At 37.0% G+C, this 12,942-nt stretch overlaps 5 non-coding genes across 5 annotated transcripts; all 5 read left to right on the top strand.

Moving 5' to 3' along the window:
- The first annotated feature begins 2,444 nt into the window (after nucleotides 1–2,444).
- On the top strand, nucleotides 2,445–2,517 carry trnar-ucg. Its single transcript has one exon. It is a non-coding gene; the product is annotated as a tRNA-Arg (tRNA).
- A 2,760-nt stretch (nucleotides 2,518–5,277) lies between these two features.
- On the top strand, nucleotides 5,278–5,350 carry trnar-ucg. Its single transcript has one exon. It is a non-coding gene; the product is annotated as a tRNA-Arg (tRNA).
- Nucleotides 5,351–9,179: 3,829 nt separating this feature from the next.
- Nucleotides 9,180–9,252, top strand: trnar-ucg. The gene has a single exon. It is a non-coding gene; the product is annotated as a tRNA-Arg (tRNA).
- Nucleotides 9,253–10,251: 999 nt separating this feature from the next.
- trnar-ucg lies at nucleotides 10,252–10,324 on the top strand. Its single transcript has one exon. It is a non-coding gene; the product is annotated as a tRNA-Arg (tRNA).
- Nucleotides 10,325–10,610: 286 nt separating this feature from the next.
- trnar-ucg lies at nucleotides 10,611–10,683 on the top strand. The gene has a single exon. It is a non-coding gene; the product is annotated as a tRNA-Arg (tRNA).
- The last annotated feature ends 2,259 nt before the right edge of the window (nucleotides 10,684–12,942 follow it).

Raw genomic sequence — 12,942 nt, 5'->3', positions numbered from 1 at the left:
GTTAAAAATCCCTAGCTTTCCTCATTCGGACAGGTTCACAATTTGATGTCTATTGTTGCATAGCAAAGTCTCTATGATGTGAGTCCCTTCGTGGTTGTTTAATTTCATTAGCTCAGCAAATTTGAACATGTTTGCAATTTCCCTCAATAGGGCATTGATCTTGTTGCTTTGAAAAGCTTGGACATTGTTGTTCAACTTTAATAATCTAAGACTAAAAGGCCTGAGAATTATTGTGTCTGAATCTGCATCGCAAGATTGAAGGAAAGAGTATCTTTGTACTTGTTAAAAATCCCTAGCTTTCCTCATTCGGACAGGTTCACAATTTGATGTCTATTGTTGCATAGCAAAGTCTCTATGATGTCAAATAGGTATGTATCACATAGACTGCGTGGCCTAATGGATAAGGCGTCTGACTTCAAATCAGAAGATTGAGGGTTCGAGTCCCTTCGTGGTTGTTTAATTTCATTAGCTCAGCAAATTTGAACATGTTTGCAATTTCCCTAAATAAGGCATTGGTCTTGTTGCTTTGAAAAGCTTGGACATTGTTGTTCAACTTTAATAATCTAAGACTGAAAGGCCTGAGAAATATTGTGTCTGATTCGGCATCGCAAGATTGAGGGACATAGTCTTTACGTACTTGTAAAATATCACTAGCTTTCCTCATTCGGATAGGTTCACAATTTTGATGTCTGTTGTTGCTAAGCAAAGTCTGTTTGATGTCATATCAGAGAATATGGAGTAGAAGGTGTTGCCTCGTGGATAAGGCGTCTTACTTGAAACAGAAAATTGAGGTTTTGAAGCATTTTCGTGGTCGTTTAATGTCATTAAATCAGCTAATATGGACATGTTTGCAATTTCCCGAAATAAGGGAAATCTTGTTGCTTTGAAAAGCTAAGACATTGTTATTCATCTTTAATAATTGCAAGGCCTGAGAATTATTGTGTCTGACTCTGCATCGCAAGATTGAGGGAAAAGGTCTCTTCTTACTTGTTAAATATCACTAGCTTTCCTCATTCGGACAGGTTCACAACTTTGATGTCTACTGTTGCATAGCAAAGTCTGTATGATGTCAAAATAGGGTCGTTTAATTTCATTAGCTCAGCAAATTTGAACATGTTTGCAATTTCCCTCAATAGGGCATTGGTCTTGTTGCTTTGAAAAGCTTGGACATTGTTGTTCAACTTTAATAATCTAAGACTGAAAGGCCTGAGAATTATTGTGTCTGAATCTGCATCGCAAGATTGAAGGAAAGAGTATCTTTGTACTTGTTAAAAATCCCTAGCTTTCCTCATTCGGACAGGTTCACAATTTGATGTCTATTGTTGCATAGCAAAGTCTCTATGATGTCAAATAGGTATGTATCACATAGACTGCGTGGCCTAATGGATAAGGCGTCTGACTTCAAATCAGAAGATTGAGTATTCGAGTCCCTTCGTGGTTGTTTAATTTCATTAGCTCAGCAAATTTGAACATGTTTGCAATTTCCCTCAATAAGGCATTGGTCTTGTTGCTTTGAAAAGCTTGGACATTGTTGTTCAACTTTAATAATCTAAGACTAAAAGGCCTGAGAATTATTGTGTCTGAATCTGCATCGCAAGATTGAAGGAAAGAGTATCTTTGTACTTGTTAAAAATCCCTAGCTTTCCTCATTCGGACAGGTTCACAATTTGATGTCTATTGTTGCATAGCAAAGTCTCTATGATGTCAAATAGGTATGTAATCACATAGACTGTTGGCCTAATGGATAAGGCGTCTGACTTCAAATCAGAAGATTGAGGTTTTGAGTCCCTTCGTGGTTGTTTAATTTCATTAGCTCAGCTAATTTGAACATGTTTGCAATTTCCCTCAATAGGGCATTGATCTTGTTGCTTTGAAAAGCTTGGACATTGTTGTTCAACTTTAATAATCTAAGACTGAAAGGCCTGAGAAATATTGTGTCTGAATCTGCATTGCAAGATTGAAAGGAAAGAGTATCTTTGTACTTGTTAAAAATCCCTAGCTTTCCTCATTCGGACAGGTTCACAATTTGATGTCTATTGTTGCATAGCAAAGTCTCTATGATGTCAAATAGGGATGTATCACATAGACTGCGTGGCCTAATGGATAAGGCGTCTGACTTCAAATCAGAAGATTGAGTATTCGAGTCCCTTCGTGGTTGTTTAATTTCATTAGCTCAGCAAATTTGAACATGTTTGCAATTTCCCTCAATAGGGCATTGATCTTGTTGCTTTGAAAAGCTTGGACATTGTTGTTCAACTTTAATAATCTAAGACTAAAAGGCCTGAGAATTATTGTGTCTGAATCTGCATCGCAAGATTGAAGGAAAGAGTATCTTTGTACTTGTTAAAAATCCCTAGCTTTCCTCATTCGGACAGGTTCACAATTTGATGTCTATTGTTGCATAGCAAAGTCTCTATGATGTCAAATAGGTATGTAATCACATAGACTGCGTGGCCTAATGGATAAGGCGTCTGACTTCGAATCAGAAGATTGAGGGTTCGAGTCCCTTCGTGGTTGTTTAATTTCATTAGCTCAGCAAATTTGAACATGTTTGCAATTTCCCTCAATAAGGCATTGATCTTGTTGCTTTGAAAAGCTTGGACATTGTTGTTCAACTTTAATAATCTAAGACTAAAAGGCCTGAGAATTATTGTGTCTGAATCTGCATCGCAAGATTGAAGGAAAGAGTATCTTTGTACTTGTTAAAAATCCCTAGCTTTCCTCATTCGGACAGGTTCACAATTTGATGTCTATTGTTGCATAGCAAAGTCTCTATGATGTCAAATAGGTATGTATCACATAGACTGCGTGGCCTAATGGATAAGGTGTCTGACTTCAATCAGAAGATTGAGGGTTCGAGTCCCTTCGTGGTTGTTTAATTTCATTAGCTCAGCAAATTTGAACATGTTTGCAATTTCCCTCAATAAGACATTGATCTTGTTGCTTTGAAAAGCTTGGACATTGTTGTTCAACTTTAATAATCTAAGACTGAAAGGCCTGAGAAATATTGTGTCTGATTCGCATCGCAAGATTGAGGGACATAGTCTTTTGTACTTGTAAAATATCACTAGCTTTCCTCATTCGGATATGTTCACAATTTTGATGTCTATTGTTGCTAAGCATGTCTGTTTGATGTCATATCAGAGAATATGGAGTAGAAGGTGTTGCCTCGTGGATAAGGCAAAACAGAAAATTGAGGTTTTGAAGCATTTTCGTGGTCGTTTAATGTCATTAAATCAGCTAATATGGACATGTTTGCAATTTCCCAGAAATAAGGGAAATCTTGTTGCTTTGAAAAGCTAAGACATTGTTATTCATCTTTAATAATTGAAGGCCTGAGAAATATTGTGTCTGATTCGGCATCGCAAGATTGAGGGACATAGTCTTTACGTACTTGTTAAAAATCCCTAGCTTTCCTTATTCGGAAAGGTTCACAATTTGATGTCTATTGTTGTATAGCAAAGTCTCTATGATGTCAAATAGGGATGTATCACATAGACTGCGTGGCCTAATGGATAAGGCGTCTGACTTCAAATCAGAAGATTGAGGGTTCGAGTCCCTTCGTGGTTGTTTAATTTCATTAGCTCAGCAAATTTGAACATGTTTGCAATTTCCCTCAATAGGGCATTGATCTTGTTGCTTTGAAAAGCTTGGACATTGTTGTTCAACTTTAATAATCTAAGACTGAAAGGCCTGAGAATTATTGTGTCTGAATCTGCATCGCAAGATTGAAGGAAAGAGTATCTTTGTACTTGTTAAAAATCCCTAGCTTTCCTCATTCGGACAGGTTCACAATTTGATGTCTATTGTTGCATAGCAAAGTCTCTATGATGTCAAATAGGTATGTAATCACATAGACTGCGTGGCCTAATGGATAAGGCGTCTGACTTCAAATCAGAAGATTGAGGGTTTCGAGTCCCTTCGTGGTTGTTTAATTTCATTAGCTCAGCAAATTTGAACATGTTTGCAATTTCCTCAATAAGGCATTGATCTTGTTGCTTTGAAAAGCTTGGACATTGTTGTTCAACTTTAATAATCTAAGACTAAAAGGCCTGAGAATTATTGTGTCTGAATCTGCATCGCAAGATTGAAGGAAAGAGTATCTTTGTACTTGTTAAAAATCCCTAGCTTTCCTCATTCGGACAGGTTCACAATTTGATGTCTATTGTTGCATAGCAAAGTCTCTATGATGTCAAATAGGTATGTATCACATAGACTGCGTGGCCTAATGGATAAGGCGTCTGACTTCAATCAGAAGATTGAGGGTTCGAGTCCCTTCGTGGTTGTTTAATTTCATTAGCTCAGCAAATTTGAACATGTTTGCAATTTCCCTCAATAAGACATTGGTCTTGTTGCTTTGAAAAGCTTGGACATTGTTGTTCAACTTTAATAATCTAAGACTGAAAGGCCTGAGAAATATTGTGTCTGATTCGCATCGCAAGATTGAGGGACATAGTCTTTACGTACTTAAAATATCACTAGCTTTCCTCATTCGGATATGTTCACAATTTTGATGTCTATTGTTGCTAAGCATGTCTGTTTGATGTCATATCAGAGAATATGGAGTAGAAGGTGTTGCCTCGTGGATAAGGCGTCTTACTTCGAAACAGAAAATTGAGGTTTTGAAGCATTTTCGTGGTCGTTTAATGTCATTAAATCAGCTAATATGGACATGTTTGCAATTTCCCAGAAATAAGGGAAATCTTGTTGCTTTGAAAAGCTAAGACATTGTTATTCATCTTTAATAATTGCAAGGCCTGAGAAATATTGTGTCTGAATCTGCATCGCAAGATTGAAGGAAAGAGTATCTTTGTACTTGTTAAAAATCACTAGCTTTCCTCATTCGGACAGGTTCACAATTTGATGTCTATTGTTGCATAGCAAAGTCTCTATGATGTCAAATAGGGATGTAATCACATAGACTGCGTGGCCTAATGGATAAGGCGTCTGACTTCAAATCAGAAGATTGAGTATTCGAGTCCCTTCGTGGTTGTTTAATTTCATTAGCTCAGCAAATTTGAACATGTTTGCAATTTCCCTCAATAGGGCATTGATATTGTTGCTTTGAAAAGCTTGGACATTGTTGTTCAACTTTAATAATCTAAGACTAAAGGCCTGAGAATTATTGTGTCTGAATCTGCATCGCAAGATTGAAGGAAAGAGTATCTTTGTACTTGTTAAAAATCCCTAGCTTTCCTCATTCGGACAGGTTCACAATTTGATGTCTATTGTTGCATAGCAAAGTCTCTATGATGTCAAATAGGTATGTATCACATAGACTGCGTGGCCTAATGGATAAGGCGTCTGACTTCGAATCAGAAGATTGAGGGTTCGAGTCCCTTCGTGGTTGTTTAATTCCATTAGCTCAGCAAATTTGAACATGTTTGCAATTTCCCTAAATAAGACATTGATCTTGTTGCTTTGAAAAGCTTGGACATTGTTGTTCAACTTTAATAATCTAAGACTGAAAGGCCTGAGAATTATTGTGTCTGAATCTGCATCGCAAGATTGAAGGAAAGAGTATCTTTGTACTTGTTAAAAATCCCTAGCTTTCCTCATTCGGACAGGTTCACAATTTGATGTCTATTGTTGCATAGCAAAGTCTCTATGATGTCAAATAGGTATGTAATCACATAGACTGCGTGGCCTAATGGATAAGGCGTCTGACTTCAATCAGAAGATTGAGGGTTCGAGTCCCTTCGTGGTTGTTTAATTTCATTAGCTCAGCAAATTTGAACATGTTTGCAATTTCCCTCAATAAGGCATTGATCTTGTTGCTTTGAAAAGCTTGGACATTGTTGTTCAACTTTAATAATCTAAGACTAAAAGGCCTGAGAATTATTGTGTCTGAATCTGCATCGCAAGATTGAAGGAAAGAGTATCTTTGTACTTGTTAAAAATCCCTAGCTTTCCTCATTCGGACAGGTTCACAATTTGATGTCTATTGTTGCATAGCAAAGTCTCTATGATGTCAAATAGGTATGTAATCACATAGACTGCGTGGCCTAATGGATAAGGCGTCTGACTTCAAATCAGAAGATTGAGGGTTCGAGTCCCTTCGTGGTTGTTTAATTTCATTAGCTCAGCAAATTTGAACATGTTTGCAATTTCCCTCAATAGGGCATTGATCTTGTTGCTTTGAAAAGCTTGGACATTGTTGTTCAACTTTAATAATCTAAGACTGAAAGGCCTGAGAATTATTGTGTCTGAATCTGCATCGCAAGATTGAAGGAAAGAGTATCTTTGTACTTGTTAAAAATCCCTAGCTTTCCTCATTCGGACAGGTTCACAATTTGATGTCTATTGTTGCATAGCAAAGTCTCTATGATGTCAAATAGGTATGTAATCACATAGACTGCGTGGCCTAATGGATAAGGCGTCTGACTTCAATCAGAAGATTGAGGGTTCGAGTCCCTTCGTGGTTGTTTAATTTCATTAGCTCAGCAAATTTGAACATAATTTCAATTTCCCTCAATAAGGCATTGATCTTGTTGCTTTGAAAAGCTTGGACATTGTTGTTCAACTTTAATAATCTAAGACTAAAGGCCTGAGAATTATTGTGTCTGAATCTGCATCGCAAGATTGAAGGAAAGAGTATCTTTGTACTTGTTAAAAATCCCTAGCTTTCCTCATTCGGACAGGTTCACAATTTGATGTCTATTGTTGCATAGCAAAGTCTCTATGATGTCAAATAGGTATGTAATCACATAGACTGCGTGGCCTAATGGATAAGGCGTCTGACTTCAAATCAGAAGATTGAGGGTTCGAGTCCCTTCGTGGTTGTTTAATTTCATTAGCTCAGCAAATTTGAACATGTTTGCAATTTCCCTCAATAGGGCATTGATCTTGTTGCTTTGAAAAGCTTGGACATTGTTGTTCAACTTTAATAATCTAAGACTAAAGGCCTGAGAATTATTGTGTCTGAATCTGCATCGCAAGATTGAAGGAAAGAGTATCTTTGTACTTGTTAAAAATCCCTAGCTTTCCTCATTCGGACAGGTTCACAATTTGATGTCTATTGTTGCATAGCAAAGTCTCTATGATGTCAAATAGGTATGTATCACATAGACTGCGTGGCCTAATGGATAAGGCGTCTGACTTCAAATCAGAAGATTGAGGGTTCGAGTCCCTTCGTGGTTGTTTAATTTCATTAGCTCAGCAAATTTGAACATGTTTGCAATTTCCCTCAATAAGACATTGGTCTTGTTGCTTTGAAAAGCTTGGACATTGTTGTTCAACTTTAATAATCTAAGACTGAAAGGCCTGAGAAATATTGTGTCTGATTCGGCATCGCAAGATTGAGGGACATAGTCTTTACGTACTTGTAAAATATCACTAGCTTTCCTCATTCGGATATGTTCACAATTTTGATGTCTATTGTTGCTAAGCATGTCTGTTTGATGTCATATCAGAGAATATGGAGTAGAAGGTGTTGCCTCGTGGATAAGGCGTCTTACTTACTTAAACAGAAAATTGAGGTTTTGAAGCATTTTCGTGGTCGTTTAATGTCATTAAATCAGCTAATATGGACATGTTTGCAATTTCCCAGAAATAAGGGAAATCTTGTTGCTTTGAAAAGCTAAGACATTGTTATTCATCTTTAATAATTGCAAGGCCTGAGAAATATTGTGTCTGATTCTGCATCGCAAGATTGAAGGAAAGAGTATCTTTGTACTTGTTAAAAATCCTAGCTTTCCTCATTCGGACAGGTTCACAATTTGATGTCTATTGTTGCATAGCAAAGTCTCTATGATGTCAAATAGGGATGTAATCACATAGACTGCGTGGCCTAATGGATAAGGCGTCTGACTTCAAATCAGAAGATTGAGTATTCGAGTCCCTTCGTGGTTGTTTAATTTCATTAGCTCAGCAAATTTGAACATGTTTGCAATTTCCCTCAATAGGGCATTGATATTGTTGCTTTGAAAAGCTTGGACATTGTTGTTCAACTTTAATAATCTAAGACTAAAAGGCCTGAGAATTATTGTGTCTGAATCTGCATCGCAAGATTGAAGGAAAGAGTATCTTTGTACTTGTTAAAAATCCCTAGCTTTCCTCATTCGGACAGGTTCACAATTTGATGTCTATTGTTGCATAGCAAAGTCTCTATGATGTCAAATAGGTATGTAATCACATAGACTGCGTGGCCTAATGGATAAGGCGTCTGACTTCAAATCAGAAGATTGAGGGTTCGAGTCCCTTCGTGGTGGTTTAATTTCATAAGCTCAGCTAATTTGAACATGTTTGCAATTTCCCTCAATAAGGCATTGGTCTTGTTGTTTGAAAAGCTTGGACATTGTTGTTCAACTTTAATAATCTAAGACTGAAAGGCCTGAGAAATATTGTGTCTGATTCAGCATTTGAGGGACATAGTCTTTTGTACTTGTAAAATATCACTAGCTTTCCTCATTCGGATAGGTTCACAATTTTGATGTCTATTGTTGCTAATCTGTTTGATGTCATATCAGAGAATATGGAGAGAAGGTGTTGCTGAAGGCGTCTTGAAAAATTGAGGTTTTGAAGCATTTTCGTGGTCTTTAATGTCATTAAATCAGCTAATATGGACATGTTTGCAATTTCCCAGAAATAAGGGAAATCTTGTTGCTTTGAAAAGCTTGGACATTGTTATTCATCTTTAATAATCTAAGACTGAAAAGGCCTGAGAAATATTGTGTCTGAATCTGCATCGCAAGATTGAAGGAAAGAGTATCTTTGTACTTGTTAAAAATCCCTAGCTTTCCTCATTCGGACAGGTTCACAATTTGATGTCTATTGTTGCATAGCAAAGTCTCTATGATGTCAAATAGGTATGTAATCACATAGACTGCGTGGCCTAATGGATAAGGCGTCTGACTTCAAATCAGAAGATTGAGTATTCGAGTCCCTTCGTGGTTGTTTAATTTCATTAGCTCAGCAAATTTGAACATGTTTGCAATTTCCCTCAATAGGGCATTGATCTTGTTGCTTTGAAAAGCTTGGACATTGTTGTTCAACTTTAATAATCTAAGACTAAAGGCCTGAGAATTATTGTGTCTGAATCTGCATCGCAAGATTGAAGGAAAGAGTATCTTTGTACTTGTTAAAAATCCCTAGCTTTCCTCATTCGGACAGGTTCACAATTTGATGTCTATTGTTGCATAGCAAAGTCTCTATGATGTCAAATAGGTATGTATCACATAGACTGCGTGGCCTAATGGATAAGGCGTCTGACTTCGAATCAGAAGATTGAGGGTTCGAGTCCCTTCGTGGTTGTTTAATTCCATTAGCTCAGCAAATTTGAACATAATTGCAATTTCCCTCAATAAGACATTGGTCTTGTTGCTTTGAAAAGCTTGGACATTGTTGTTCAACTTTAATAATCTAAGACTGAAAGGCCTGAGAAATATTGTGTCTGATTCGGCATCGCAAGATTGAGGGACATAGTCTTTTGTATTTGTAAAATATCACTAGCTTTCCTCATTCGGATATGTTCACAATTTTGATGTCTATTGTTGCTAAGCATGTCTGTTTGATGTCATATCAGAGAATATGGAGTAGAAGGTGTTGCCTCGTGGATAAGGCGTCTTACTTGAAACAGAAAATTGAGGTTTTGAAGCATTTTCGTGGTCGTTTAATGTCATTAAATCAGCTAATATGGACATGTTTGCAATTTCCCAGAAATAAGGGAAATCTTGTTGCTTTGAAAAGCTAAGACATTGTTATTCATCTTTAAATCTAAGACTGCAAGGCCTGAGAAATATTGTGTCTGAATCTGCATCGCAAGATTGAAGGAAATATCTTTGTACTTGTTAAAAATCCCTAGCTTTCCTCATTCGGACAGGTTCACAATTTGATGTCTATTGTTGCATAGCAAAGTCTCTATGATGTCAAATAGGGATGTATCATCACATAGACTGCGTGGCCTAATGGATAAGGCGTCTGACTTCAAATCAGAAGATTGAGGGTTTCGAGTCCCTTCGTGGTTGTTTAATTTCATTAGCTCAGCAAATTTGAACATGTTTGCAATTTCCCTCAATAAGGCATTGATCTTGTTGCTTTGAAAAGCTTGGACATTGTTGTTCAACTTTAATAATCTAAGACTAAAAGGCCTGAGAATTATTGTGTCTGAATCTGCATCGCAAGATTGAAGGAAAGAGTATCTTTGTACTTGTTAAAAATCCCTAGCTTTCCTCATTCGGACAGGTTCACAATTTGATGTCTATTGTTGCATAGCAAAGTCTCTATGATGTCAAATAGGTATGTAATCACATAGACTGCGTGGCCTAATGGATAAGGCGTCTGACTTCGAATCAGAAGATTGAGGGTTCGAGTCCCTTCGTGGTTGTTTAATTTCATTAGCTCAGCAAATTTGAACATGTTTGCAATTTCCCTCAATAGGGCATTGATCTTGTTGCTTTGAAAAGCTTGGACATTGTTGTTCATCTTTAATAATCTAAGACTAAAAAGGCCTGAGAATTATTGTGTCTGAATCTGCATCGCAAGATTGAAGGAAAGAGTATCTTTGTACTTGTTAAAAATCCCTAGCTTTCCTCATTCGGACAGGTTCACAATTTGATGTCTATTGTTGCATAGCAAAGTCTCTATGATGTCAAATAGGTATGTATCACATAGACTGCGTGGCCTAATGGATAAGGCGTCTGACTTCGAATCAGAAGATTGAGGGTTCGAGTCCCTTCGTGGTTGTTTAATTTCATTAGCTCAGCTAATTTGAACATAATTGCAATTTCCCTCAAAAAAGACATTGGTCTTGTTGCTTTGAAAAGCTTGGACATTGTTGTTCAACTTTAATAATCTAAGACTGAAAGGCCTGAGAAATATTGTGTCTGATTCTGCATCGCAAGATTGAAGGAAATAGTATTTTGTACTTGTTAAAATATCACTAGCTTTCCTCATTCGGATAGGTTCACAATTTGATGTCTATTGTTGCTAAGCAACAGTCTTTGATGTCATATCAGAGAATATGGAGTAGAAGGTGTTGCCTCGTGGATAAGGCGTCTTACTTTGAAACAGAAAATTGAGTTTTGAAGCATTTTCGTGGTCGTTTAATGTCATTAAATCAGCTAATATGGACATGTTTGCAATTTCCCAGAAATAAGGATCTTGTTGCTTTGAAAAGCTGACATTGTTATTCATTTTAATAATCTAAGACTGAAGGCCTGAGAAATTTGTGTCTGATTCTGCATCGCAAGATTGAGGGACATAGTCTTTTGTACTTGTAAAAAATCACTAGCTTTCCTCATTCGGACAGGTTCACAATTTGATGTCTATTGTTGCATAGCAAAGTCTCTTTGATGTCAAATAGGTTTGCAATTTCAAATAGAAGGTGTTGCCTAATGGATAAGGCGTCTGACTTCAAATCAGAAAATTGAGGTTTTGAAGTCATTTTCTTTAAATCAGCTTTTGGACATGTTTGCAATTCCCAAAATAAGGCATTGATCTTGTTGCTTTGAAAAGCTAAGACATTGTTGTTCAAATAATCTAAGACTGAAAGGCCTGAGAATTATTGTGTCTGAATCTGCATCGCAAGATTGAAGGAAAGAGTATCTTTGTACTTGTTAAAAATCCCTAGCTTTCCTCATTCGGACAGGTTCACAATTTGATGTCTATTGTTGCATAGCAAAGTCTCTATGATGTCAAATAGGTATGTAATCACATAGACTGCGTGGCCTAATGGATAAGGCGTCTGACTTCAAATCAGAAGATTGAGGGTTCGAGTCCCTTCGTGGTTGTTTAATTTCATTAGCTCAGCAAATTTGAACATAATTGCAATTTCCCGAAATAAGACATTGGTCGTGTTGCTTTGAAAAGCTTGGACATTGTTGTTCAACTTTAATAATCTAAGACTGAAAGGCCTGAGAAATATTGTGTCTGATTCGCATCGCAAGATTGAGGGACATAGTCTTTACGTACTTGTATATCACTAGCTTTCCTCATTGGATATGTTCACAATTTTGATGTCTATTGTTGCTAAGCATATGTCATATCAGAGAATATGGAGAGAAGGTGTTGCCTCGTGGATAAGGCCTTACTTCGAAACAGAAAATTGAGGTTTTGAAGCATTTTCTGAATCATTAAATCAGCTAATATGGACATGTTTGCAATTTCCCAGAAATAAGGGAAATCTTGTTGCTTTGAAAAGCTAAGACATTGTTATTCATCTTTAATAATTGACAAGGCCTGAGAAATATTGTGTCTGAATCTGCATCGCAAGATTGAAAAGTCTTTGTACTTGTTAAAAATCCTAGCTTTCCTCATTCGGACAGGTTCACAATTTGATGTCTATTGTTGCATAGCAAAGTCTCTATGATGTCAAATAGGGATGTAATCACATAGACTGCGTGGCCTAATGGATAAGGCGTCTGACTTCAAATCAGAAGATTGATTCGAGTCCCTTCGTGGTTGTTTAATTTCATTAGCTCAGCAAATTTGAACATGTTTGCAATTTCCCTCAATAGGGCATTGATCTTGTTGCTTTGAAAAGCTTGGACATTGTTGTTCAACTTTAATAATCTAAGACTAAAAGGCCTGAGAATTATTGTGTCTGAATCTGCATCGCAAGATTGAAGGAAAGAGTATCTTTGTACTTGTTAAAAATCCCTAGCTTTCCTCATTCGGACAGGTTCACAATTTGATGTCTATTGTTGCATAGCAAAGTCTCTATGATGTCAAATAGGTATGTAATCACATAGACTGCGTGGCCTAATGGATAAGGCGTCTGACTTCAAATCAGAAGATTGAGGGTTCGAGTCCCTTCGTGGTTGTTTAATTTCATTAGCTCAGCAAATTTGAACATGTTTGCAATTTCCCTCAATAGGGCATTGATCTTGTTGCTTTGAAAAGCTTGGACATTGTTGTTCAACTTTAATAATCTAAGACTGAAAGGCCTGAGAGAATTATTGTGTCTGAATCTGCATCGCAAGATTGAAGGAAAGAGTATCTTTG

This window comes from Oncorhynchus gorbuscha, unplaced genomic scaffold (genome assembly GCF_021184085.1).
Source record: "Oncorhynchus gorbuscha isolate QuinsamMale2020 ecotype Even-year unplaced genomic scaffold, OgorEven_v1.0 Un_scaffold_579, whole genome shotgun sequence".
Classification (NCBI taxonomy): Eukaryota; Metazoa; Chordata; class Actinopteri; order Salmoniformes; family Salmonidae; genus Oncorhynchus; species Oncorhynchus gorbuscha.
The sequence above is the reverse complement of the archived record's forward strand: the minus strand, read 5'-3'. Positions and strand labels throughout refer to the sequence as shown.